The sequence below is a fragment of the Macrobrachium rosenbergii genome, chromosome 40 (genome assembly GCF_040412425.1).
Source record: "Macrobrachium rosenbergii isolate ZJJX-2024 chromosome 40, ASM4041242v1, whole genome shotgun sequence".
Taxonomy (NCBI): Eukaryota; Metazoa; Arthropoda; class Malacostraca; order Decapoda; family Palaemonidae; genus Macrobrachium; species Macrobrachium rosenbergii.
The window spans coordinates 18,541,868-18,569,867 of NC_089780.1; the positions used below are offsets into that span (position 1 = coordinate 18,541,868).

Sequence of the window (28,000 nt, forward strand, 5' to 3'; positions counted from 1 at the left end):
AATAATAATAATAATAATAATTATTATTATTATTATTATTATTATTATTATTATTATTATTATTATTATTATTACTGCACCCTTCCACAGATATAGTTTTCTTATATGAAAAAGAAATGAAAGAGAACATAGAATAACGAATGATTAGGCGGTGAATAACAAACATTCAATTCCTCTCCCTGTTCCCAATTTAGTCATATATTCTCTTTTGCGAATGAGATAGACCTAAGCTCTCTCCATTTACTTTATATTTTACTGTCGTCTTCACTTTTCATTTAGCTCCTTCCACTCCTTTTGTCATTGTGAATTATTACCAACGGTAACAGAGGATACACTTATCATTACAGCATTGTTATCGAAATCTAGAGTGTTTGGGACAACCGTATCAGCCTAATCTAAACTCGGTGCAGATAAGACTAAGGTATCTGCAGTCAGGTGCTATTGTACAGATTGGTATATCACCGTCTTTCGTATATAGGCATGTTGCTAGATGAAGGTTTGGTTATGTTGAGGTGATTGATTTTGAGTTTTCTGTAAAAGAAAACCATTGAGATGGCTTTGTCAGTCCGTCTTCACTTTTTCTGTCCACCTTCAGATCGTACAAACTACTGAGGCTAGAGGGCTGCAAATTGGTATGTTGATCACCCACCTTCCAGTCATCAAACATACCAAATTGCAGCCCTCTAGCTTTTGTAGTTTTTATTTTATTTATAAGGTTAAATTTAGACATAATCGTACATCTGGCACTGTTAAAGGTACCAACAACACATGCCACCACCGTACCTTGGCTGAAAGTTTCATGGGCCACGACTAAGAAAACTCGATTGCGCCGAAGAAACTTAGGAGCATTTTTCTTGTTTATTTATGCATAAAGATCAGAGAGATACGCTAAAAAAAATATTTTGCAAAGACCAAAATGATAAACAATAAATTGACCGTAATATTTTTCATTCATTGACGGCTCTAGAAAAAATTTCTAAGTATTTAGATTGTGTCGTTCAGTGCGTTCTAAAAAGAAGAATCAAAGTTCTTTTAAATTAGCTTGAAAGGGATGTTTATTTACAAATTTTCTTGGAAGACCAACCTTAGCAAACTTGGAATTTGAGCTCAACATATCGTAACTTCTGCAGATGAAGGTTTTGGATAGATTTTGAAGAAAAATTACCGCATCACATCATTCTTTATAGTCTAAAAAACTCATGCCTGTTGAGTTTGTGTGAGTGTGTGTGTGTGTGTGTGTGTGTGTATGAGTGAGTGTTTAACCACGAAACCAAAGTAGAAGGCTTATAATTAAGTGAATGAACTCACCGTTAAGGAGGTACAATGCACTGTTGTACATCATCATTGTCTGCAGGGCAGAAATCTCTCTCTCTCTCTCTCTCTCTCTCTCTCTCTCTCTCTCTCTCTCTCTCTCTCTCTCTCTGCCCATGGGCCTTATTAGGAAACACATAATTTGTGTTAAGCAATTCATAACTTCATTTACTATCTAGCTTTTTGTACATATTTACGAGGACCAATTACTGTGTTATTTCAAATCATTCCCTCTCAACTGTTACACGAATTCCTCTCTCTCTCTCTGTCTGTCTGTCTCTCTCTCTCTCTCTCTCTCTCTCTCTCTCTCTCTCTCTCTCTCTCTCTCTCTCTCTCTCTCTCTCTCTCTCTCTTAGCACTCCATATCCAATTACGAAGTTAAATCTGACATCACTGCTTTCAAAGATCGAGACAAATATAGACTGAACTAACACAGGGGAGGACCTCGTCGAGGTAATCCTCCACCACCGAGAGGGAGAGTGACTGAATTCTACAGGTCTCTCTCTCTCTCTCTCTCTCTCTCTCTCTCTCTCTCTCTCTCTCTCTCTCTCTCTCCTTAACCATCAGGGTAGAGGTAAGTCTAAATCGAAAAGGGAGAGTGATTGAATTCTACAGATAATTGTAACCTCTCTCTCTCTCTCTCTCTCTCTCTCTCTCTCTCTCTCTCTCTCTCTCTCTCTCTCTCTCTCTCCTTAACCACCAAGGTAGAGAAAGGTCTGAATCGATTATTCCAAGGAGAAACTTGACAATGTTTACCGTCAGCTGATGGCCGGACTGTGTGTAGACTCATTCGCTTGTTGCTTCACCGTGCAACTTTTTAGTTTAGCGTTGTTTCTCATCTCGTTTTCAGTTGTTTTACTTCGTTCTACGCCTTTATTTCCTTATGCTTTAGGTAAATAAACTTATGAACTAATTACGATCTAGTTGTGTAGGGGATAAAAGGAAGCAATTGAACAAAATCGATGAGAGAGAAATAGTGCAGCCTTGAACCAGCCCTCACCTGCGGAATATATCGTTCTCTGTGTGAGTGGTTTTAAAAGTCCGCGCAATAGACACCCGTGATTTATGGCGTTGCAAAAGGGAATAGCAGGCTATGTAGATGATAACGAGAGAGAGAGAGAGAGAGAGAGAGAGAGAGAGAGAGAGAGAGAGAGAGAGAGAGAGAGAGAGAGAGAGAGAGAGAGAGGAGAGTATGGGATGGGGGGTTGAGAGCAATAGATTGAGAGGCTACGTATATTGCAGATGATCTGTCAATGTGTGAATGTTAATTGATATATCTGTGTGTGTATATATATGTATATATATATATATATATATATATATATATATATATATATATATATAGATAGATAGATAGATAGATAGATAGACAGATAGATAGATAGTTAAGTTAGGAAGCTGCTGACAAATCCAATATTCAGTTAAAACCAAACAGGAAACGCTCGAGTTGCAATGTGTAACATCACTCTCCAAATGTTTGTCATTACAGCGTATACAGAACATCCTACTGCCGTGAGGCGTGGCTCGTTTTTGTCAACACTCGTACACTTTTAGCTGGGAACTGCTATTTCGAAAGACATTCTGGTTTATACTCTGCAAGGACATGAGCAGTTCAAAGGAGTGTTTATCAGCTGCAGTTTCTGAGTCTGATTTTACGTTAGAACCAAACTTGTTTGAAATGAGATTTTATGGTGACCATCGAGAAACGCCAGACCATATCAGCATAAGCCCCTTTGAATACTCATGATTCAAGGCGCCGCGCACGCAGCCGCATCCCAAAACCATTCTCGAATCACCCATTCCACGGAAAAAGGACTTACATCTGACTGAATTACCAGAAAAAGAATACTAGAAGAAAACAACTTGCTCAGTCTAGATTCGACCACCAGCAAGGATTGCTCGCGATTGTAAACAAACTTCTTCTCTGGAAGATGCTACGAGAGGCCAGGGCAGCATCATCAGTCCTATTACAGTCTCGAGAAGTTTATTTGTTGAGTAATCAAGTCGTCGGTCTCTTTATGAGCCTAGTTTAATCCAATGTGGCGCTGGTTCTTCTTATTGTTTTCTGAAGACTCTGATCTGCTTGCGTGAATATGAGACTAATGTTTTGGAGCCTTCAATACGATGGTGTATGTTCTTGAAGGATTTATAATTTCTTATCTTATAGTGTGTGTTTCCTGCTGTAAGAGAGTGGATATTTAAACTACTCCTAGACTATTTTCGTGTATTTGGTACCAGTAATAATCAATAAACACACCTGGGCTACCTGGACAATTAAAAATATTTTTGTTTGATAATCAAGGTTCCAATATTTTCGTTATTGATAACACAAATTGGTGCCAGCTTTTTCTAGACTGACACCTCACTTTTGTCAGCCGTGAATAGGCAATCTCTCTCTCTCTCTCTCTCTCTCTCTCTCTCTCTCTCTCTCTCTCTCTCTCTCTCTCTCTCCTAAGCAAACCTTCGAATTGTGGTCATGCATCTTTAGGCTGACCTCTGTGCTTGGTTAAACAACGCCCGCATTTGTTACGGAAATAGAAGTGGCTTGAGTGCCGTCTGTTTTCCAACCCGTTTGTTTATGTAACGGAGGAAAGGTAAAATGTGGTTACATATACTCTCTCTCTCTCTCTCTCTCTCTCTCTCTCTCTCTCTCTCTCTCTCTCTCTCTTCCTTTATCTGTTTGTAAGCGAGGAAGTTAGTACTTGACTGTCAGTCGAATATTGTCGGTTACAGCTGGAGGAGAGATTGAGAGAGAGAGAGAGAGAGAGAGAGAGAGAGAGAGAGAGAGAGAGAGAGAGAAAGAAGAAAATTAACATTCCAACTGTGTGATCGTTTTAACTTTAAACTTCCCACATATATTTATTTTGGACTTAAAAGTAAATACCCATTAGGTATATATGTATGTATATGTACATATATATGCATACATATACATATGTATAATATATATATAATATATATAAATTATATTATATATATAATATATATATATAAACAATCATGCTGTAGGTTTCAATAAATATCTAATATTTGCATGCACTCTTGTAAGAAGGCATGTTGTTCCTTTACCGGACACACCTCTTAGATAAATCTCTATTTGTTGCCTCTCATCTCACCTATCTCGGCCTCGCTTTGTTTTTTTTTTTTTATTTTATTAATTCCTTAAGAGTATTTCACTGTCATTTTTATTTTATTTTTTTTGCCAGTTTTAAACGATAGCTTACTACCATTATTTATTCATGTTCTCTTGCCTTTGAGATTGACATCTCTCTTGTCCTTCTCTCTGTTCAAATATTATTATGATACGTTCCAGTTCGTAAAGGTTTGATATTACCAAGAAGATGAGTATTTGAAAAACGTTTTAGTTTTCTCTATATTCTGTGGCTGTACTTTCAGATTATTTTGTCCTGACTTGAAATTTTTCTGTTACTTTTTGTATTACAGTAATTACCAATACATTCCTTTTCTTGTCGTTCATTTTCCTTCTTAAAATGTGGCAGGAAATTGTATTTTCTTGTAAGATAACTAGACTTCTACTTGCGCTCATGCGTAAGTTTGCGTTTGTAATACCTAGACCACAGGTAATACTACCATTCCTGACTTTCCTCCATAAATTTTACCAGAACCTGATGGTCAACTAATGCCACCAGTTATGCATAATTTATTAGCCTTCATATTTGTAAATACTTCCTTAGAGTACCTACTCAGTTTGCTAAGCATGCTCATTTGAATTCGTGTCTGTATTAATCACTTGCGATGAGTCTAGTTTTGAAGATGTCAGCTCAGGTTACATACACAAGTCTATCTCCCACGTATAATTTTTTGTGTATGTGCTGGTTATAATTTACAACTTTCTTGAATTACTTGCCATTCGATGAAAACTGCTTATTATAATGTCTTTCGTTTCCTTTCGAATATCTACGGATAGCCGTTTCTTTGTAGGCCTAGGACAGATAACTGAAAACTCACGATGGCGTGTGCTCAAAATCCTTTTAAAACTATCTTCGTTAAATTCCTCGTCTGCTTATATTAAGCTTTTGTTTATATTTAGTCCTTTTAGTTTCTCATACGTACGTATTCTTCGACATATATTGGGCATTAAGACTACGTGTCAGATTTTGTCACGCGCACGTGTTCAGACAAACTCATGACCCAGCGTAGCGAAGTTCACGTGTCTTGCGTTCCGTAAGCAACCTTAATAAGACTCCTCACTAATTTAGGTTCGGTTATTTGGTCATTCAATAAGTGAAAGAATCAATATATTACTCCTTTTCATGCACGCATGCGCAGTATTTGAATTCGAACTCCTAATTACATTTTGATAAAGCGTTCGGAGACCACGACCCTCAGCCTAGGTTTAGATTTCGTCCCCAAAAAGGTCCTTTCTCCCCAAAAGTTACTTTCCTATCTCTCCTTAAATCTAGTCGCATTTGCTATGTGTAAATGCCAACTTTACGTAAAATTCTCGTAATAATGTGCGCATGAGTCTAGCGCAATGTTTCGCACAAACAAGCACTCCGAAACCGTTGTCACAGGCAGTAATTACTTGTGGCTGCAGAAATTAGTTAGTTACCGTATAACGCTCCAGAATCTTGAGAGAGAGAGAGAGAGAGAGAGAGAGAGAGAGAGAGAGAGAGAGAGAGAAAGAGCCAAAATTAAAATCCTGTGTTTCTACTCACTTATGTTTAGCAAAACTTTTTACCATCAAATTATGCTTCAGAATTCTCGCAGAGAGAGAGAGAGAGAGAGAGAGAGAGAGAGAGAGAGAGAGAGAGAGGAAGTAAGGAGGGGATAAGAGTCAAGTTACCCAGACTTCAAATCCGTGTTGATCCGATGCGAACCCGACAAGAGACCTGTAAATACGTTTCCATTTTATTTATTCGCTTGTTTTTTTCTCTTATTTGGGCCTAATGTAAACATTAAGGCCTCTTGCAGGTTCTGTGAGGCAACTGCAATCAGTTACTTGAGTTACATTGTGATCATGAGTCAATTTCTTCTTCTTCTTCTTCTTCTTCTTCTTCTTCTTCTTCTTCTTCTTCTTCTTCTTCTTCTTCTAAGTTCAAACTTGACCTGAATATGATTGACCTACAACAACATGTTTTGTCGAAATCGTTTAGACCAAACTATAGTTCAGTCTGCTCAGTACAACAGAAAACGATGCTTCTTTTGAAGTTGTCTTGTCTAATTTTGAAACTGTGCAGAAACGTCTATATCTTATTTTGTGACCTTTTGTTCCATATCTAGTAGAAATCGTTTGGAAATTAGACTAGCTCCTTACGTAGCAACAGCAGAAAACGCTGTATTTATTAGTTACAGATATATTAAAGCTGTAGAATCGCCTCTCTCTCTCTCTCTCTCTCTCTCTCTCTCTCTCTCTCTCTCTCTCTCTCTCTCTCTCTCATATGTCCAGATCAAACAATGATTCACTGTAAAACACATGCAACAAAAACACCACATCTCTTGGTTTTAAATACAGTTCTGCAACTGTTTGCGTGTATTTATGTATTCAGTTCGGGTTGTTATCAAGCCCTCTCCCGCCTTCAGCATTTGGCCAGGGATTTTCACAGAGTTTAAGTTACGAAGCAAGGCTAATCCATATTCTTCCCTTGCTATTGCTCCCTTACCATGAATGGGATTTGTCAAGCATATTTAACGCGAGGAATGACTGTTTTTCGTGTTTCAGGAGAGAGAGAGAGAGAGAGAGAGAGAGAGAGAGAGAGAGAGAGAGAGAATATTACGAGTAGCTGACCCCGTTAACAGTGAGACTTGGCTGTTGGAACGCCCTATTTTGAAATTAGGCCTATGATCGACTACATTTTGAGCAGTGATAGTGATGCCTAGTATTTATTTTTCATTTTGTACCCGTAGGAATGACTCATAGTCCATCAAGAACCAAGTACATAAAGCAGTAGGATTTTTATAGAAACTCTCCTATATCTTTCCTTCATCCCCTTGGGATCTAACGCAGATCTTGTAAGCTTAGGTCGTGAACCGGTTGTACTAACACCTGCAATATTAATCTCATGTTAAACGATAGGCAATTGAATTTGCTTCAAGAGCGCCACATAATCATCCTTTATCTCATCAGTACCACATGACACAACGGATTTCCGTCCGCTCCCTTTATCAAGACGCTCTTGAACTTGGAGACTGGTAACATGACTGTTGACGCGCTCTTGTCAGGTTCGTAGACCGAGATGGCAATACTGTCAGAGGGAGCTCGAACTTCCTGCGAGCTTTGCATTCAGTAACAGTCTAGTTGCGTAGGTAACTTCGCTGTGCTGGTATCTTGAAGCAGAAAGCCCTAAGTTCTTTTCTTGTTAATCCCTGGTACTTTAGTGTGAACGGATAGAGGATTTATCGCTTGAGGTGTTTATCTGTGCAAGCATGCCGGTCCCATATCCTGTGTCTGGGTAAGTATCGAATGTTTTGTAAAGGTTGGTTGTTGCGTTGCTTTCATGCTTGCAAAAATGTATGTTGAATCAAAACGTTTGTTATGGTGGTGATTTATGTATTGGCTAACATACAGTTTTATTTTAAGGAAACGAGGCTTTAGAATGTAATGTTAAAGGACGTTCTCGTAAGCACCTGTTAACAATTCGGAACTCACTGTACACTGCCGATTAACTTTCACCCCACATGGTAATAATGAGATCATTAATAGCCTATTTGTAACATGCTAATCACATTCTCATTGCAACGGGATTAATTGTACGTAACCATTCTCTTTAATCATCTTTTTAATTTATCCGTATATCGTCAGCAGCGTCCCTTTTTTGGTATAGGTTTGTTACTGATTTTCATTATCCTGTATCTCGAACTTTTCTCGCCGTTGAATTCTATACTAATCAGAGTGCGTTGGGATCAAATGACATCCGGTTAGCCTAGTTTTCTTTGTTACTTCTTTGCCCCATTAGGTAATCATAAACACTTGTTCGCATGTTATAGGACGATCTTTTGCGTGCCTTAATTTTAACGGTTCAAAACTAGGCCTATAGTTTAGTCGACGCAGGTGTGGACATCATTCTTTTAATTTGTTTAGGTTAGTATACCTTTTTCTATGTAAAACAGCTCAACCACAAGACATGTAGACGAACTTTGTTATACTGCCTGAACAAAACATTTTTCGTGTAATACAGGAGGCTGATATTTTCTTCGACTGCTTATCTTATGCTTTGCGTGTTTTTAATGATCATTTTACAGACAAATGACATTTTTCGTGCTTTCCCTACCTACAGTAGGCAGATGAGTGTGTGGGTAGAAACACGAACCAAGGTCACCAGGTTCTACGTGAGGGCACAATGACCCTGGTTCTCCCAACTTAAATTGACTTAAGGTGCCAGAAATCATCAAGAAACTGTATTTTGTTTTCATAGGTTGGTTATTTATTGTTCTCTTAGTTTCTAGGGGATTTCCGGCCCCCGTTCTCTGCCTAACCTGCCTTGACCTTATGGTGGTAAATTAAATTTAAATCATAATTGCATTAGAAAGCTGAAAATATAATTATATACCATAATGTAATTGAGGGGGCCCACAGTTCGAAAGCAGGGTTTTTGGGTAGGGGTAAAACACAAAACAAGAGAGATATAAGTATGTATTGAACCTAACCTAACCTAGGATACTTGGTTCTTACCTGGTTGGGAGAGCTTTGGCCACTATGGACCGCCCCCCCCCCCTCCCAAACCGAACTAGGCAGTTTAAATTCAAATCAATAGGGCTGTGGCCTCAGCCAAGGGCAGTGAACTCTTACCTGGCAGGGGGATGGGGCTGCTTTGCCTTCCAATATAAATAAAAGTACGCCACTGAAATTAAAAATAAATAATAGGATTGCGACCAGACCTTACCACACCTAAACTAACTCAACTGAGGGATCCAGGTCCTCACTTCCTTAGTATGTGATTTCAGTCATTGTATTTTCGGTCATTAGGTTACCTTTATCCTGCCACCTTTGGTAGTGCATTGTGTATATACAAGAAATAAATGAACATCAGTAGCTGGTTATGTTGGCAACATTATATCTAAACATACACTAATGGCTCCCAGTTAACTATTACTGTATAACTATGCTGAAAGTTCTCAGGAATAAGACTGAGCATAGTCATGCACTGTCTTAGCAAAATTATCACATGACACCTAAGCTATTGGAAATAACTGCTAAAAGTCTGTTTGGTCAAGTCCAAAGCCTCCATTTTTGGATTTATTACATCTGTTGTGCTGCCATTCATCAACAGGTAATGGTGGGAGAAGGCCAAGGACAAAACCAGGCCATTTCAAATAGCCTTTGAAACTCAAACTTCAGTTGACATTACTTTTCTTCCGGATGCCTGCCATCCTTAGCCAGTTTTTCATAAGGTCTTTTCTTTTGTCTTTTAAGGACTTTACTCAGGCATGAATTGCTTAATATAGTGTGTCCCTAAGTGTTGTTGGCAACAAGGACCCATTATTCTCCATCTTCCCAGCCCCAGTGCAACTTTTGTTTTTTGTGTAGATAGTGGAATTCTTTGTTACACTTACTTGCTCCCACCAGATTGGAGCTAGCATCAGTAGAGGTGTGAAATTTAATCAATAAGTATAGTTGCTAATATGGTAAGAGGCTAACTTCCAAAAACTCGAGGCCTTATTCATAATTTATTTTGTAGTTAAAGGTTTGCTTTGAGTGACCAATACTGTACATGATTCTAAAACTCTTGGCAGATTTTGGTATTACCTACGACACCAAGTTTTCGTATTTAGAATGCTTAATTTAATTTCACTGTCTAAACTTGAGTCCTTATATTCAACCTGTTTTTTTTTCATCTTGCAATATTTATAAATGCCTTTTGCTTTTGCCTTCTCATAATTTTATACGAGATGTCATCCAATATCGGTTACCCCATATTCCAGCCGACTCACATACGTTCCTGATTATTATTCCAACCCATTCCAGTCCTCATTGATAGTCTGAACCCCTTCAGATATGGCTTCTAAGAACCTCAGTCCTATTCAGACAGTTACAATAACCTCTTAAAGTCAATCACAAGCTTTATTGCACTAAAACCTATATACTCTATCAAACATTTTTCCAGGAGCTTATTATTATGATGATAATTGCAACGGACACAAAAAGTATTTGCAAAAGGTTTAGTAATCCCGCTCGATCCTTATAGGAACTGTGGAATTATAGGTCTATTGATTGTCACTTGTTAAAGGAAAGGCTCAAATATCGTTACGCAGTTGCCGAGTGCCGTGGAGAAACCTCACAGTGTAGGATGACTGCGTAATGTTTGACTTAGATTTTAAGGCTTCTTCATTATTTTCCACCATCTTTGAATTACGAGAGAAGCCATAGATACTGTTTGGGAAGAGCGAGTACCCTTATAAGTCATTTTTTCCACTCGTAACTTTTATTTGTTTCTTAAGTTTGTGTGTCTTGCAGCTCTGATTGTTAGCTTAATTTACTGTCTGCCAACTTGGCAAGTGAACTCGGGTACTGTGAGTAACCGAGAACTTTCCCCGAGGTTCCGCTTTTCATTTAGTGATGGAATTTCCCCTTAAAGTGGGAAGGACAGAACAACAGTAGTTGGTTTCCCCGATACAGTCTGAGCATGCGCACCAGTGTCCATTTTTTCAAGTGCAGAGGCCAGTGAGATGAGTAGTCTAGGCCTAAACAAATTCAAGAAAATAAATCACTATCTGTCTGTCTGTGTTGTATGTGTATTCTCTCTCTCTCTCTCTCTCTCTCTCTCTCTCTCTCTCTCTCTCTCTCTCTCTCCTTGTAACGCAAGCGTTGGTGCGTTCAACTAACATTTGAATTTTCCAATGTTCGATCCATGAAACCGTTGGGGAGGGAACGATATGGGTGGTTTCTCTTAGAACAAATATACTTCTGTTGAATTAACTAATTAATTATGTAATTGGTTGTTAGTTAAATTTAGTGGTTTACATCTTAAGAGAGAGAGAGAAGTTAAATTTAGTGGTTTACATCTTAAGAGAGAGAGAGAGAGAGAGAGAGAGAGAGAGAGAGAGAGAGAGAGAGAGAGCACCCTTTCAGAATTCATACTGAAATATAACAGAAAACGGGAAGGCTACCTCGACGAGGTAATCTTTGCTCAACCAGGGTGAAATAACCCGACGTCTCTCTCTCTCTCTCTCTCTCTCTCTCTCTCTCTCTCTCTCTCTCTCTTTAAAAGTCGATTCCCCATCGGATGATCTATATTTGGTGCATCAGAACAGAAGAAATAAGATAGAAGGGACCATGATGGGTAGCATATTTTAGACCAGCGTTCACATCATCGGGTTTCTTTTCTCAAGGAGACAATGGCATTCACATTAGACCTATGATTAATGACATTTAAAAGAAAGTGAATGGTAGATCAAAACTATTTGGTTCCTTTGTCATCTGGGTATTTGAGAGGAATTTTCAGAGTCCACAGGCGTCAGTCATAGTTGATTTTTAGGTCTGGTGACAAACGGCGTTACTATTATTACCAGCGTTGTTTTAAGAGGGTGGGCTGCGTTATTTTGTTTATGTAGTTTTCAGAACCGTTTCCTATACAACATTAGAGATCAAAGGCTTTACTCAAGGAAAAATATGGTCACAAAAGCTTCGAAATGGAACTGGCTGAATAAAGAGCTTGATAGACACATTAGTGTAACCTTATCTCTTGAGCTTTCCATGAAATCATGGAGCGTGGGCAGAGGACAATAAAACTTAATAGAACTTAAGTTCTTTCGGGAATATCCTTTGTTGAGTTACCGAGAACATTTTGGCGTTACAGACGAGACTGGAATTAATTTATTAGAAGTTATCAGCTTCCAGAAGTGGAACTAGATTGGCTTTGTGTAGAGGAAGTCAGTTTGGCTTAATGTAGGGGCGAAGGTTGGGTTAATTCTGTTCTGGTAATAGAAGGATAAATTTACTGTGATTGATATAATTATATATATATATATATATTATATATATATATATATATATATATATATATATATATATATATATATTGCCACGTTCACGCAGCAGTGCAAGGGGAAGAATGGCTCTAATTATGAAGTAGATAACTGCAACTGACTTACAAGGGAGGCTGCACTCCGGTGAACAGAAAATGTAAGATTGATTATACTCAAACTACCGTATGGTTACGGTTTAAGGCAAATTTAGAATGTCCACTTAAATGGATAATTCACTAAATAATCAGAAGAGAAAATATTTACAGGAGCAGTCAGTGGAGCTCCTTGGCACTATTCAAATTACGTGACTAAATTTACAAATCACTAAGCAAGCATTATCACTAAGCCTTCTTACTGAAGGCTACGATATGTCCCAAAGGTGGGAGACGATCCTAGAATATACAGGGTAGGGTGCAGTAATCGAGGCGGGAGCACACTGGGTTTTCCGGATATCTTGACCAGATATAGCACCTGTAGTTTGCAGGGTGATGGCACCGTTGACTTACAGGTAATTCCACACAACGGGTACTCGAAACACGGATCTCCAAAAGCAGGGGTGTTGAAATATACGAAGGGTATGGAATGACACTTGTCTTGGAATACGTAAGCAAACAGCAGGCACTCGTATCACTCTTTTACTATATATTGGCACTTGTAATCAGAGTGAAGTTAGAATTTAAACTGGTATTCCAAATATCGAATATCAAGGCACCACAGTCAAAATCACGAGTTAAAAAATTAAGTATACCTTAGTTTAACCAGACCACTGAGCTGCTTAACAGCTCTCCTAGAGAGGGCTGGCCCGAAGGATTAGACTTATTTTACGTGGCTAAGAACCAGTTGGTTACCTCGCAACGGGACCTACAGCTTATTGTGGAACCCGAACCACATTATACCGAGAAATGAATATCTATGACCAGAAATAAATTCCTCTATTTCTTCATTGGCCGGCCGGAGACTCGAACTCGAGACTAACAGAGTGCTACCGAGAACTCTACCGACTCGTCCAACGAGGAACTAAAAAAAAAAATGAGACTGAGGGAGAACCGCAAAGGGGTAGGCTATGGAAACAGGATAACAAGTAGAAAATTGGATATGGCTAAAATGGTGAGGCCGAACATTCAACTTCCAATCACATTACCTTAGTCCGTGGACAAGACGTGAAGGCGATCAGAGCCGGGTTCCCGTAGCAGGGAGTCAGTGGAAGCTGCGTCGAGTAGTCCCCCACCATAGGGGGAGTAAATGAAGCAAAGGGCGCTGACGATCTGCAGAGGGTAAGCCAGCGAGGTAGGACCACCTTCGGAGTGACAGCATCAGAGGGAAGTGTGGGACAGACAGACTTCTTGGCTGATAGACGTAAAAATTAACAGGGGTAAAAGTTAACACGGGTAAAAATTAACAGGGTGTAAAAATAATAGGCTGCAAAAATTAACATAAGGTAAAAAAATAACAGGGGGTAAAATTGACAGGGTAAAAATTAGCAGTGGTTAATAAATATTGGAGTGAAAATAAAAGGGGGTAAAAATTAACAGAGGGTAATAAATAACACGGGGTAAAATTAACAGGTGGTAATAAGTAACAGGTGTAATAATTAAAATGGGTAAAAATCAACTGGGGTTAAAAAGATAACAGGTTGTGAAAATTAACAGGGGGTAAAAAAAATAATGGTGTAAAAATTAACGGGGTGTAAAAGTTAACAGGGATAAAAATTAATGTGGGTAAAATTAACCGGGGGTAAAAAATAACGGGTAATAGTAACAGGGGGTTAAAATTTAACTTGGTAAAAATTAACAGGTTGTAAAAATTAACAGGGTGCAAAAATTTATAGGGGGGTAAAAAATATCGGATAAAAATTAAGAGGGTAAAAATAACGGGGTAAAAATTAACGGGGGTTAAAAATAAGTGGGTAATAAATAAATGAGCAAAATTTAATGTGGGTAAAGTGTAACATGGGGTAAAAATTAATTGGGGTAAAAAATAGCAGTGGGATAAGAAATAACGGGAGGTAAAAATAAAACGAGGGGTCAGAAATTAACAGGGTTTAGAAAATAACAAGGGGTAAATATTAACATGGGGTAAAAATTAACAGGGTAAAAAAACAAGGGGTAGAAAATAACAGGGGGTAGAAATTAAGTGGTGGTTAAAAGTAAGAGGGAAAAAATAACAGTGCAAGAATTAACAGGGGGTAAAAATAACAATGGTTAAAAATTAACCATTGGTGAAAATAACAGGGCTAAAAACAAGAGAGGCTAAGAATTAAGAGGGGGTAAAAATTAAGGGGGGTAAAGCATAACAGGGGTAAAAAATAACCTGGGGTAAAAATTAACAGGGTGCAAAAATTAACGGGAGGTAAAATTTAACGTTGGTAAAAACTAACAGGAAATAAAATTAACAGTTGATAAAACTTAATAGGGGGTAAAAAATTAAAAAGAGGTAAAAAATAACGGGTAAAAATTAACGGGGTAAGAATTAACAGGGGTTAAAAACTAATAGGGTAAAAATTAACTGGGGGTAAAAAATAACAGCGGGTAAAATCAATGGGGTAAAAAATAACTGGATAAAATATAATGGGGTAAAATTAACAGGGGATAGAAATTAACAGTGGGTACAAAATAACATTGGTAAACATTAATAGGGTGTAAAAATTAACAGGGGGTAAAAAGTAATGGACGGTAAAAATTGACAAGGGGTAAAAAATAACAGGATGTAAAAATCAACAGGGGTAAAAATAACAGGGGGTAAAAAAATGCGGTAAAAATTAACAGGGGTAAAAAATAACAAGGGTCAAAAATTAACAGGGTAAAAACTAACAAGACGTAAAAATTAACAGGTGGTAGAAAATAACATGGGGTAAAAGTAACGAGGGGAAACAAGCGAATAAATGACAGGGGCGTCAGTTGCTTCGCGGAAGTGTATGTTACTCATTACTGTTGCATATTAATGTTTGTATTCGTCACCTGCTGTGCCACTGTGACAGTGCTGGTCGTTGCCTAGTATGTAATTATGTAATACCGTATATACGTATGTATATATATATATATATACATACATACATACAGTATATAGGCCTATAAGATTGAAAAGACGGTAAGAAAAAGCTTAATTAATGCCTGTGTAACCCTGGAGAGAGAGAGAGAGAGAGAGAGAGAGAGAGCTGGCATAAATTTGTCAAGGATGAGGGTGTTAAGTAATATTACCAAGTAAAGGTTAAAAAAATCTGTAAGTCACAGAGACTTAAAAAAGAAGATATATATTATATATATATATATATATATATATATATAGGCCTATATATATTTATATTGCTGTTTAAGAAACCTCTTGCAACCAATTCCTCCATCACATGTTTTATTCCACACCCACCCTCAAGAGAGCAAGCTTCCTCCTCCTCCCCCGCCTCCCACCCAACAAGCATATGTCACCATCCCATGACGCACCTTGAATATCTATAGTAAGAGAACGTGTTAGCCTCAGTCACAGTGACTGAAATTATTATATATGTAACCCCCATTGACTAAAACTGTTATATATGTACCCCCATTGTCTGAAACTATTATATATGTACCCCCATTGACTGAAACTATTATATATGTAACCCCCATTGACTGAAATTATTATATATATGTACCCTCATTGACTAAAACTATATATATATGTACCCCATTGACTGAAACTATTATATATGTACCCCCATTGACTGAAACTGTTATACATGTACCCCCCCATTGACTGAAACTATTATACATGTACCCCCATTGACTGAAACTATTATAAATGCACCCCCATTGACTGAAACTATTATATATGTACCCGTTCCCTACTCCCCCATCCCCCACCCACTCTCTTTAAACACCCTCCCCCCCCATTTAAGCTGTCAAAGGAGGGTGATTTGCTAAACTTACTTTTATGTAGGTTGACTTCAAAGGCAAATAGATGACTGATAATGAGGTGAATAAAGTTATTCATCTGACCCAGAACATGTCGTAGGGTACTTTCTGGAGATGAAAGTAATTATTCAGAGGCCCAGAAAAATGCAAGGAATTAGGTTTTATTAATATCGTGAAATTTTTTGTAATTATACCTGTTGGAATCGTGAAATTTATGTGCTTGTATTATAGGAGCCATGATATTTATGTAAGTATATTTATTAGAACCATGGCCTTTATTTAATTATATTTTTTGTAGAACTATGTGATTTATTATATTTATTGGAATCATGGAAATATGTAATTATATTTATTGAAACTAAGAAATGAAATTAATTTTAATTTCTAGAATGAATAAATGAATGTTGTATTCTGCAGAACCGATAAATTTAATGCAGTTATATTTTCTAGAACCAGAAATTAATATAATTCATATTTTCAGCGTGGAGAAATGATTGTTGCTTTTTTAGAACAGGGGATAAATATAACTAAATGTAATTATTATCAGGACCTAAAACTTAATGTAATTAAAGTTTTTAGAACTTATATAAATGAATATGATATTTTCCAAATCAAAGAGGCAAATGTAATGCTTTTAGTTTCGACAAATGTATGCTATTATATTTTCTAGACCATTACAGAATTGATCGATTAGTTATTTCTGCGTGAACTGGCGTTGCATTTATAGTGGTGAATTGAGTGTATTCTGAAAGATCTGTATTCATGTATGTCCAACATCAGATACTTAGAAGCCTGTACTGTAACTCTCTCTCTCTCTCTCTCTCTCTCTCTCTCTCTCTCTCTCTCTCTCTCTCTGCCACGATCGAATTCAATGTCTGCTCTCTCTCTCTCTGCCACGATCGAATTGAATGACTCTCTCTCTCTCTCTCTCTCTCTCTCTCTCTCTCTCTCTCTCTCTCTCTCTCTCTCTCTCTCTCTCTCTCTTGCCACGATCGAATTGTATCTCTCGCCCTCCTGCCACGCTCGATTGAGTGTTTGTTCTGGCGTTAATGAGATGCGTGTTAGATACAGACACATCCGTACGTTTACAGGATGTGTGATGTTCTCTCGTGTGATGTGATGCGACGGTCTGTCTTATCTGTAGGATGTGACACGTGGCATCTGTAGGATGTGATAAAAGGAATTATTTTTCTTCTTCTTCGTTGTTTTTGCATTGTTTTGATTGAGTGTTTATAGACTTCTTGTGGATGGGTTTGTGCACTTTTATGTATACACATAAGACATGTATATGTATATATATATATGTGTGTGTATATGTATACACACATATATATGTATATATATATATAATATATATATAATATAATATATATTTATATATATATATATATATATATATATATAATACGTAAGTAAATACATATATATATAGTATATATTATATACATATGTATATATATACATATATGTATAAACTGGTTCTTCTCTACTGTTGCTTCTTCTTTACTTTCACTTTCCCAACTCGCTCTCTCATTTTATCCAACTTTTTCTTTCTGTCTCTCTCTCTCTCCCCTCCTTTCGTATCAAGACCAACATTGACAAAATCCATCACTTTCAACTCTCTCTCTCTCTCTCTCTCTCTCTCTCTCTCTCTCTCTCTCTCTCTCTCTCTCTCTCTCTCTCATTTGTCTCCTGGACCCAATTCTTTGTCCAATTTCATTCCATTCTGTTTCGTTGGCTTTCATTCACTATCTCTTAACTTTCTGTGCGTGTGTGTGTGTGTGTGTGTGTGGTCGCGCGAGCGCGCTGTTGTCTTCATTTGGCATTCAAGAGCTTTCTGGCTACCTGGCGTTTCTTCGTTAATTATGCGCTTTGCCGAGCAAGACCGTTTAGCTGCCAATACACGTTAATAATATGCTTATTAGATTTCGTAGGTAAAGGGGTTTATATGTTGCTTGTATATGTGTTATATTTATATATAATTATATATATATATATATATATATATATATATATATATATATATATATATAATATATGTACAGTATATATATATATGTATATGTGTATGTATATATATATATATATATATATATATATATATATATATATATATATATATATATAATGTGTATATGTTTATATATATAAGAGAGAGAGAGAGAGAGAGAGAGAGCTGAGCTAGCTAGCTAGCTAATTACTTTCTCACCTGGTACATAATTTCTATTTAAATTAAAACACTTGTGTAATATATATATATATATATATATATATATATATATATATATATATATATATATATATATATATATATATATATATATATATATATATATATATATATATATATAGAGAGAGAGAGAGAGAGAGAGAGAGAGAGAGAGAGAGAGAGAGAGAGAGAGAGAGAGAGAAGGCAAGCTTATCGCGAAAGCTGAACATATGCAGTATAAACAGGCGGTATCGATATTTCATGCTTTGAGGCTTACAATTAGCGAGCTTAATAAATGACCAACAACACACCATTTAAACGAGTGACCCTCCTTAAAAGGTCGAGTCAGTTTGCTCTAACAAACACCCGCAAGCGAGAAGGCAGAGAGAGAGAGAGAGAGAGAGAGAGAGAGAGAGAGAGAGAGAGAGAGAGAGAGAGAGAGAGTTAGTCTAGGTATATAGGAGACATTGAGAGGTGGGAGTCATACCTGGTATTGCATGGTCTAACCGCGATGTTCTCCTCTCTCTCTCTCTCTCTCTCTCTCTCTCTCTCTCTCTCTCTCTCTCTCTCTCTCTCTCAATGAGTGGGTTCTGCGGACGACGAGTCAAGTCTCACTCCGGGAGAGAGAGAGAGAGAGACTCGTCTCTCTCTCAGTCTCTCAGTTCTCCTCAGTCAGCCAAGTGCTCAAGAAGTGTTTGTGTGTTTGCGTGTGGTAGGAAATGCATTTTTGTTCGGTAATTTTGTTGTGGTTACTTCGCAGTCTACCCCAGTTCGTGCTGAGTGTTAGCTCTGATGTCTTATAAAAACTGGACGCTAGTTTATATTCAAATTTGTTGAAAGTCATCGTCACTTAAACTATGATATAATTTGTGTGGTCTCGTCTTTACCTGATTCAACTTTCTTCAATAATTTTGCTGTTTACTTCTCAATGAAGTGTTGGTTTTGACGAATTATAAAAACTCTGTGCTAGTTCGTATTTGAATTTATTGAAAGTCACCGCTTAAACTCTGATTTAATTGGTGTAGTTTCGTCTTTACTTGATGCAATTTTGTTCGATAATTTTGCTGTGATTAGTTCGCAATAAATTGTTGCCTGTGGTGACTGATAAAAACTGTATGCCAGTTCATATTAGGATTTGTTGAAAATCATCGCTTAAACTATTATTTAATCAGTGTTTTAACATCATTACTTACGTATCTGTTGAAGCCAGAAGTAGTATTTTGTAAGTGACACGAATTTAAAATGTAAAAGTTTTTGAGACAAGTCTTATTTAAACGAACTCTACGACATTTTATTTGTGTTTCCAAAGCGCCTGGCGACTTAGTGTCTGTCTGTCTGGATGTCTTGTCTGTTGCATGCATTGTTGCTTGTTGCATCAGTACCATCAAGTGAACATATTCCATTGCATTATTGATGATTTTTTATGTTGGTGTGTGCTAGACTGGTTTTTATTTAATAGAGGTGGTCCTTTTTTTACTTTAGAATGGAAGGCTTCCAACTCTCTCTCTCTCTCTCTCTCTCTCTCTCTCTCTCTCAGTATATATATATATATATATATATATATATATATATATATATATATATATATATATATATATATATATATATATATATATATATGTATATATATATATATATATATATATATATATATATATATATATATATATATATATATATATATATGAATATATATATGTGTGTGTGTAAGTGTGTAGATACATATATTCGAAAGATAGATACCTGGTACATAACCCCAAGCTATCAGTTAAAAGTGAGCGATCCCAAGCTGTCAGTTAAAAGTGAGCAATCCCAAGCTGTCAGTTAAAAGTGAGCGTTCCCAAGCTGTCAGTTTAAAGCGAGCAATCCCAAGATGTCAGTTAAAAGTGAGCAATCCCAAGCTGTCAGTTAAACGTGAGCGATCCCAAGCTGTCAGTTAAAAGTGAGCAATCCCAAGCTGTCAGTTAAACGTGAGCGATCCCAAGCTGTCAGTTAAAAGTGAGCAATCCCAAGCTGTCAATTAAAAGTGAGCGATCCCAAGCTGTCAGTTAAAAGTGAGCGATCCCAAGATGTCAGTTAAAAGTGAGCGATCCCAAGCTGCCAGTTAAAAGTGAGCAATCCCAAGCTGTCAGTTAAAAGTAAGCGATCCCAAGCTGTCAGTTAAAAGTAAGCAATCCCAAGCTGTCAGTTAAAAGTGAGCAATCCCAAGCTGTCACTTAAAACTGAGCAATCCCAAGCTGTCAGTTAAAACTGAGAAATCCCAAGCTGTCAGTAAAAGTGAGCAATCCCAGCTGTCAGTAAAAAGTGAGCGATCCCAAGCTGTCAGTTAAAAGTGAGCGATCCCAAGCTGTCAATAAAAAGTGAGCAATCCCAAGCTGTCAGTTAAAAGTGCGTAATCCCAAGCCGTCAGTAAAAAGTGAGCAATCCCAAGCTGTCAGTTAAAAGGGAACAATTCCAAGTGGTCACTTAAAAGCGAGCAATCCCAAGCTGTCAGTTAAAAGCGAGCAATCCCAAGCTGTCAGTTAAAAGCGAACAATCCCAAGCTGTCAGTTAAAAGCGATGAGCAACCTCATGCTGGCAGTTAAAAGTGAGCAACACCAAGCTGTCAGTTAAAAGTGAGCGATCCCAAGCTGTCAGTTAAAAGTGAGCAACCCCAAGCTGTCAGTTGAAAGTGAGCAATCCCAAGCTGTCTATTAAAAGTGAGCAATCCCAAGCTGTCAGTGAAAAGTGAGCAATCCCAAGCTGTCAGTTAAAAGTGAACAATCCCAAGCTATCTATTAAAAGTGAGCAATCCCAAGATGTCAGTTAAAAGTGAGCAATCCCAAGCTGTCAGTTAAAAGTGAGCAATCCCAAGCTGTCATCTAGAAATGAGCAACCTCATGCTGTCAGTTAAAAGTGAGCAACCCCAAGCTGTCAGTTAAAAGTGAGCAATCCCTAGCTGTCAGTTAAAAGTGAGCAACCCCAAGCTGTTAGTTAAAAGTGAGCAATCCCATGCAGCCAGTTAAAAGTGAGCAATCCCAATGTGTCAGTTAAAAGTGAGCAATCCCAAGCTGTCTATTAAATGTGAGCACTCCCATGCAGCCAGTTAAAAGTGAGCAATCCCAATGTGTCAGTTAAAAGTGAGCAATCGCAATCTGTCTATTAAAAGTGAATAATCTCAAGCTGTCAGTTAAAAGTGAATAATCCCAAGCTGTCTATTAAAAGTGAGCAATCCCAAGCTGTCAGTTAAAAGTGAGCAATCCCAAGCTGTCTATTAAAAGTGAATAATCCCAATCTGTCAGTTAAAAGTGAGCAATCCCAAGCTGTCAGTTAAAAGTGAGCAATCCCAAGCAGTGAATTAAAAGTGAGCAATCCCAAGCGGTCAATTAAAAGTGAGCAATCCCAAGCGGTCAATTAAAAGTGAGTAATCCCAAGCTGTCAGTTAAAAGTGAGCAATCCCAAGCTGTCAATTAAAAGTGAGCAATCCCAAGCAGTCAGTTAAAAGCGAGCAATCCCAAGCAGTCAGTTAAAAGCGAGCTATCCCAAGCGGTCAGTTAAAAGCGAGCAATCCCAAGCGTGAGCAATCCCATATACAGTCAGTTAAAAGTGAGCAATCCCAAGCAGTCAATTAAAAGTGAGCAATCCCAAGTGGTTAGTTAAAAGGGAGCAATCCCAAGTGGTCAGTTAAAAGTGAGCAATCCCAAGTGGTCAGTTAAAAGTGAGCAATCCCAATCTGTCAGTTAAAAGTGAGCGATCCCAATCTGTCAGTTGAAAGTGAGCAATCCCAAGTGGTCAGTTGAAAGTGAGCAATCCCAAGTGGTCAGTTAAAAGTGAGCAATCCCAAGCAGTCAGTTGAAAGTGAGCAACCCCAAGTGGCCAGTTAAAAGTGAGCAATCCCAAGCGGTCAATTAAAAGTGAGCAATCCCAGGCGGTCAATTAAAAGTGAGCAGTCCCAAGCTGTCAATTAAAAGTGAGCAATCTCAAGCGGTCAATTAAAAGTGAGCAGTCCCAAGCTGTCAATTAAAAGTGAGCAATCCCAAGCGGTCAATTAAAAGTGAGCAGTCCCAAGCTGTCAATTAAAAGTGAGCAATCCCAAGCGGTCAATTAAAAGTGAGCAATCCCAAGTGGTCAATTAAAAGTGAGCAATCCCAAGCGGTCAATTAAAAGTGAGCAATCCCAAGTGGTCAATTAAAAGTGAGCAATCCCAAGTGGTCAATTAAAAGTGAGCAATCCCAAGTGGTCAATTAAAAGTGAGCAGTCCCAAGCGGTCAATTAAAAGTGAGCAATCCCAAGTGGTCAATTAAAAGTGAGCAGTCCCAAGCGGTCAATTAAAAGTGAGCAATCCCAAGCGGTCAATTAAAAGTGAGCAATCCCAAGTGGTCAATTAAAAGTGAGCAATCCCAAGCGGTCAATTAAAAGTGAGCAATCTCAAGCGGTCAATTAAAAGTGAGCAACTGAACCTCCACTGATGCCCATGGTCTTTTCAAGCTGTTGGACTATAAAACATGATCCGAAAATATGCAGTGGGTGTCATCCATTGTGTGTGCTGTTCCTGTTTTGCTTGAATTCAGCATCCTTCTTCTTTAACGGTGAAATAGGAAGGGCAATCACTATTAGATGTTTCGACCAGGTCTTTGTGGGGTCCTTGAGCGACAAATACTAATTTTTCAGACGTTCAGGGCATTGGCTTTATTTTTGAGTATTTTGAGATTATACATGCACCTTTGACTTTCAAAGGACCGTACATGCAGTGTGATAAAAACAAATGATTAATCCCTATAAGTCTTGATATAGTCATATAAAATGGTTTAAGTATACAGTTACACTAGAAAGGTCTCATACTCTTCCTCCTGAAGAAGGCCAAGAACCTTTTGATTGACCTTGGTAGTTACTCTTGGGGTGGTGTGTTGCTCTAGAGGCCTCTTAAGTATTCTAGAGGTTTCGTCTTCTCTCTATTACAAGTGTGTATTCTAGAGGTTTCGTCTTCTCCATTACAAGTGTATGCTCAGTCATCGATATATTCCGTTCTCAAACCTGAAGTTGTATGTTAACTGGCTATCCCTCGTAACTTACAGATTTTATGGGAAGGCCTAAATTCTTAGCTCTGACAATTCTCACTGCATCTGTCTTGCTGCTTAAGACCTACACACTGCTATTTTAGAATAACAACTGGAGAACTATCCTCAGGAACTTAAAAGTTTTATGGAGGGAATTTTCATGACAGATCCCAAAGACAAGTGAATATTAATGCTGACTAGTGAATCAGAATTAGGATATAATGGTTAGAGCGATAGCCTGAAATTGCACCTCCTAGAGTTTCACAATTTGTTGTGAATTTCACAGTTTGCTGTGGAGATTTTAGACTCATTTACCAGACACCTTTGATATATATTTTTTTTATGTGAACACATTTCAAGTGTGAGACATTGAGAACCACATACTGTACTTATAACGTTCAAAACCTGTAGTGAAATTTTTTCTAAATAATAAATCAGTGATTCATTGCAGGCCTAATTCATATATTTACATACCAACTTGTGATTCTCCATACATAATTCATATAGCATATTAACTTGTGATTCTCCATACATCATTCATATAGCATATTAACTTGTGATTCTCCATACATCATTCATATAGCATATTAAATTGTGATTCTCCATACATCATTCATATAGCATATCAACTTGTGATTCTCCATACATCATTCATATAGCATATCAACTTGTGATTCTCCATACATAATTCATATAACATATTAACTTGTGATTCTCCATCCTCTCCTTCTTTCGACCTTATTAATCCCACAGTATAGCAGGGTCGGCCGCTCAAGTCAACTTTCTCCATCTGTTCTTATTCCCTGCATCGACTTCCCCCAGTCCCACGCTCCTCCTCCTCCCCATCACTGGCATGTTCTTAGCTCTCTTGATTGGTTCCACCTTGTGATTCTCCATAGTTATATCCAAATAATAAACCAGTATTTCACTTCAGGCCTAATGCATATATTTTCACATTCTGACTTGTGATTCTCCGTAGATTATTGTATCCCAAAGCAACCATATATCATACTTACAGCCATATATTTGCAGCATATCAGACAATATTTACGTCCAGTACTAGTTCCTGCTATGTCCTCCTGGCCTCAGGTAGTAATGAAATGCATATTACTCAGATCTAAAGGTGCCTTGTCATCTGTTACGTTGCACACTTTCGTAATCTGTCATTGCATAAAGGAAATGTGTAGGATAGCAGGTCGCTTCTAGATGTTTCCATTTTTCTTCTGCTAAAGGGTCAGATTGTGTTTTGTTTCCAAAGCACTTTGGAACTATTAAAAGTATTGGCAGAGAATCACAATATAAAGTATTAGTAGTAAATGACAATTTAAATGTTTTATTTACATAGTTGAACTTACATTTACTCCTAACGTTTGTACCGTGCTAGTAAATATATGCGTACACAACACCTCCAAATACGTACACAAGCGTGCGCACACAAAGAATTCGTCTAGTCATTATGCAAGTTAAGCTAGTGAGAAGGCTAGTTTTAATTCTTAGACGAGGTACAAATCAGTACATGATGATTAGGTAATTGAAGTGGATTGTAGCCAGGAATAAGGGAATGAGGCTAGCAACCTCATCCCAAAAAAACTTAAACTTACGTATTATATATTATATATAATATATACATATATAAATATATATATATATATATATATATATATATATATATATATATATATATATAAATATAAATATATATATATATATTAATACAGCTTTGTTTTATATATTCAAATACTAAACCACGAATATTGCTGCTTATCTAGAGTAAGATGGCCAGGTTCGAATCCTGGCATGGGAAAATGCGCTTATCAATGATAATTCCCCTATAATTTAACTTATTCCCTAGGAAAGGTAAATCGACATCAAGTGGTATTCGTGGTTTAATATTTGTGAGTAAAAGTGAAAAAGAAAAACGATTATTCGATCGTTACAAACTCAGGAATCGGGTATCAAGGTTGAGATGGGCTGATTTTGACACAAGTAGAGAACCTGAATTGGACGGGAATATTTTTACAAGTTCGAGTACGGGCTGCAAATTCCTGAGATGTCTGGTAGTATTGCACCAGCCCCGGTTTTTTGCCATGCCCCTAAATTAGGTTAGGTTAGGGCTAGGTTAACTTGCAGGTAATTTGGGTGTGGGAAACAATGAGATTATTTTCAAGAAAATTCTATGGTTACTTTTTAAGATATGGCGTCCCGCCTTTTTTAGGGAAAGGTCCCGCTACTCGGTTACATCTCGGGAAAGTGCATCCGGGCAGGGGGAAAATGCATTTATTATTAGTAATACCCTGGGGCGCAAGTTATTCCCAGGGGAAGTGAATTCGATATTAAGTGATAGTTTGCTCCATAATAATTTTATTATTGCACATAAGTTTATACATTTTATGTTCACAAAAGTCGCCTTTGCCTGCATACTTTTAAGAAATATTTAAGCTTCCTTCCACACATTTAAAGATATATTGGTTGTTGGTTACTTGAAAATAACCGAAAACGCATTGTGATACAGCATTTGAAAGCCACAGATTGAAAAAAAGATGAATGTGGATGACTGTTACACGGTATAAATTAGATATGGGGTTATTGTCAGCTATATGTGGTTAAGCTTTTGAGTAAAATATTCTCAGATGGCCAGATTAGCCTGACAGATTTCATGGTAGGAATAATGCAAATGGTTTGCACTAAGAATTGCAAAATTGCTATACGTATGTAAAAGATAATTAAAAACTAAAAAAAAAAAATACATATTGTAATCCACTAGTGGGTAGCGGAGTTAACAGTAGGAAAAATAGTATCATGTAGGAAAAATTTCATCATTTAGGAAATATTGTAGCATTCAAGAGGAAAATTCATCATGTATGAAAAATATTATTATTGACATTACCAAGAAGAAAAATTAACATTGATATGGGAAACTGATATAGATTTATTTTCAGAGGCCAGTGATTTTAGCAGAGTTCATGACAGATAAAATTAATAGCTCATCAAAATTTTAAAAAATTTGACTTAAAGCAACAAAGATAGGAAAAAAAATTAACATCTCGTAAAAATTTACAAAAAAAAAAAAAACAACGCATCAAATAAAATAAAGATATTGTTAGTTGTGACAATGATAAAAGCCGAAGGAAGCTAACGAGAGTTCGTGTTATGATAAATAAAAAAAAAAAAAAATTTATAAATAAGCACGAACAAAGAAATGCCAAAATAAAACGAACAATGAAAACAAAGACATATTGTCTGTTGTGACAACGTGGGCCAGAATGAAATAGAATTCGGAACACAGACTCCTTAAAGGGGAACTTCACTTACAGTTGGGAAGGTAAAACAATGGAATACAAAAGATGATAGAGAAAAATAATTATTTCGAAAATATTCATTGTGGAGTTGACAGTAGATGTCGAACATCCTGTAAAAAAATATATATATTTTTAACTTTCAATCTTCAGTTGTTCTTTTTCTTCAGATAAGGAATGTATTCAAGATGGTGTACCGTTGCTCTCTCTCTCTCTCTCTCTCTCTCTCTCTCTCTCTCTCTCTCTCTCTCTCTCTCTCTCTCTCTCTCTCTCGATGGAATCCTATTGACTGAGATCTTGATCAAACAGGCTTTGGGCTGAGACATTCTTTACTTACAATTTTTGTCTTCAAATGTTCTTTGTCTTTGGGATAAGAATGTATTAGAGTTGGAAGATGTTCTCTCTCTCTCTCTCTCTCTCTCTCTCTCTCTCTCTCTCTCTCTCTGGAATCTTAATCTTATTGACCGAGATCTTGATCAGACCCAGGCGGGTGATGGAAAACGCGCGTGAAGCTTCTTAATAGGAATTAAAATACCATAAAGTTGTGTACCCGGGGACCCTACACACACACACGTGTGTGTGTGTGTTTGTAAAAAAGAGTGTATTTAAATTATTATGAGTAACTTTAGGTTTTAGAGGCAATGTGGAGGACATTAGGAATATTGATATAGAGAATATGTTATTTAGTGATTAAAAGTTATCTTTTTAACGATGGAAAGAGGCGTGTGTGAGAATACAATGGGCGGGAGAGTGACTGGTTAGTTGTAAAAGTACGGCTAAGACGAGGTCTTCTAGGCCTCTGTGGTTGTTCAGTATATTTATAAATGAAGTAATGTAATCAGTCAGGGAGAGGAGAGATGAAGATGCAAAACTGTAGAACAAGAAAATCAGTTGTCAGTGGAGTATGGAGTGGCTGATGTTGGCACATGATACGGTGGAGACTGGAGATAGTGAAAAGAAACTGCAGCAGCTAGAGAGAGAGTTTGAAAGTGTTAACTAGTGGAAAAAGTTGAGAGTAAATATGAGCAATGATAGATGGAAGCCTTAGGAGTTAGATGAGAGATTCAACTAACATGTAAAACAAAAACAAAACAGAAAAATTCAAATATGGCTGACCGAAAATCAAGACACTTTCTGTCATGCTCAGTGAATAATTTTGAATTTTCCAGATAATTTTACAAACATTAGCTGTAAGGATTCCTTTTAAAGCTTCAAACATCAGCAACATCATTCTCTTAATTCATTTCCTCCGTCTTTTGTAAAATAACTAAGAACAGTATCAGGACCAGTATTTGTAGAGTTAATGCATATCTTATTGCAAATGGACCTCTCTCT

General features: G+C 37.2%; 1 protein-coding gene across 7 annotated transcripts in view; it reads left to right on the forward strand.

The window, feature by feature from the left end:
- The window catches only part of LOC136826196 (L-threonine 3-dehydrogenase-like), a 126,693-nt gene that overhangs the window by 76,749 nt on the left and 21,944 nt on the right, over window positions 1-28,000 (forward strand). For 2 of the 7 annotated variants that reach the window (XM_067083259.1, XM_067083262.1), the window contains exon 1: window positions 7,469-7,724. The exons of 1 other annotated variant lie outside the window; for it this stretch is intronic. The gene's annotated coding sequence lies outside the window, so the exon portion shown is untranslated. Of the gene's footprint in view, window positions 1-7,468; window positions 7,725-18,788; window positions 19,068-28,000 lie in introns of those variants that run through there. 4 more of the 7 variants (XM_067083264.1, XM_067083263.1, XM_067083261.1 and 1 more) reach the window with 4 other exon arrangements.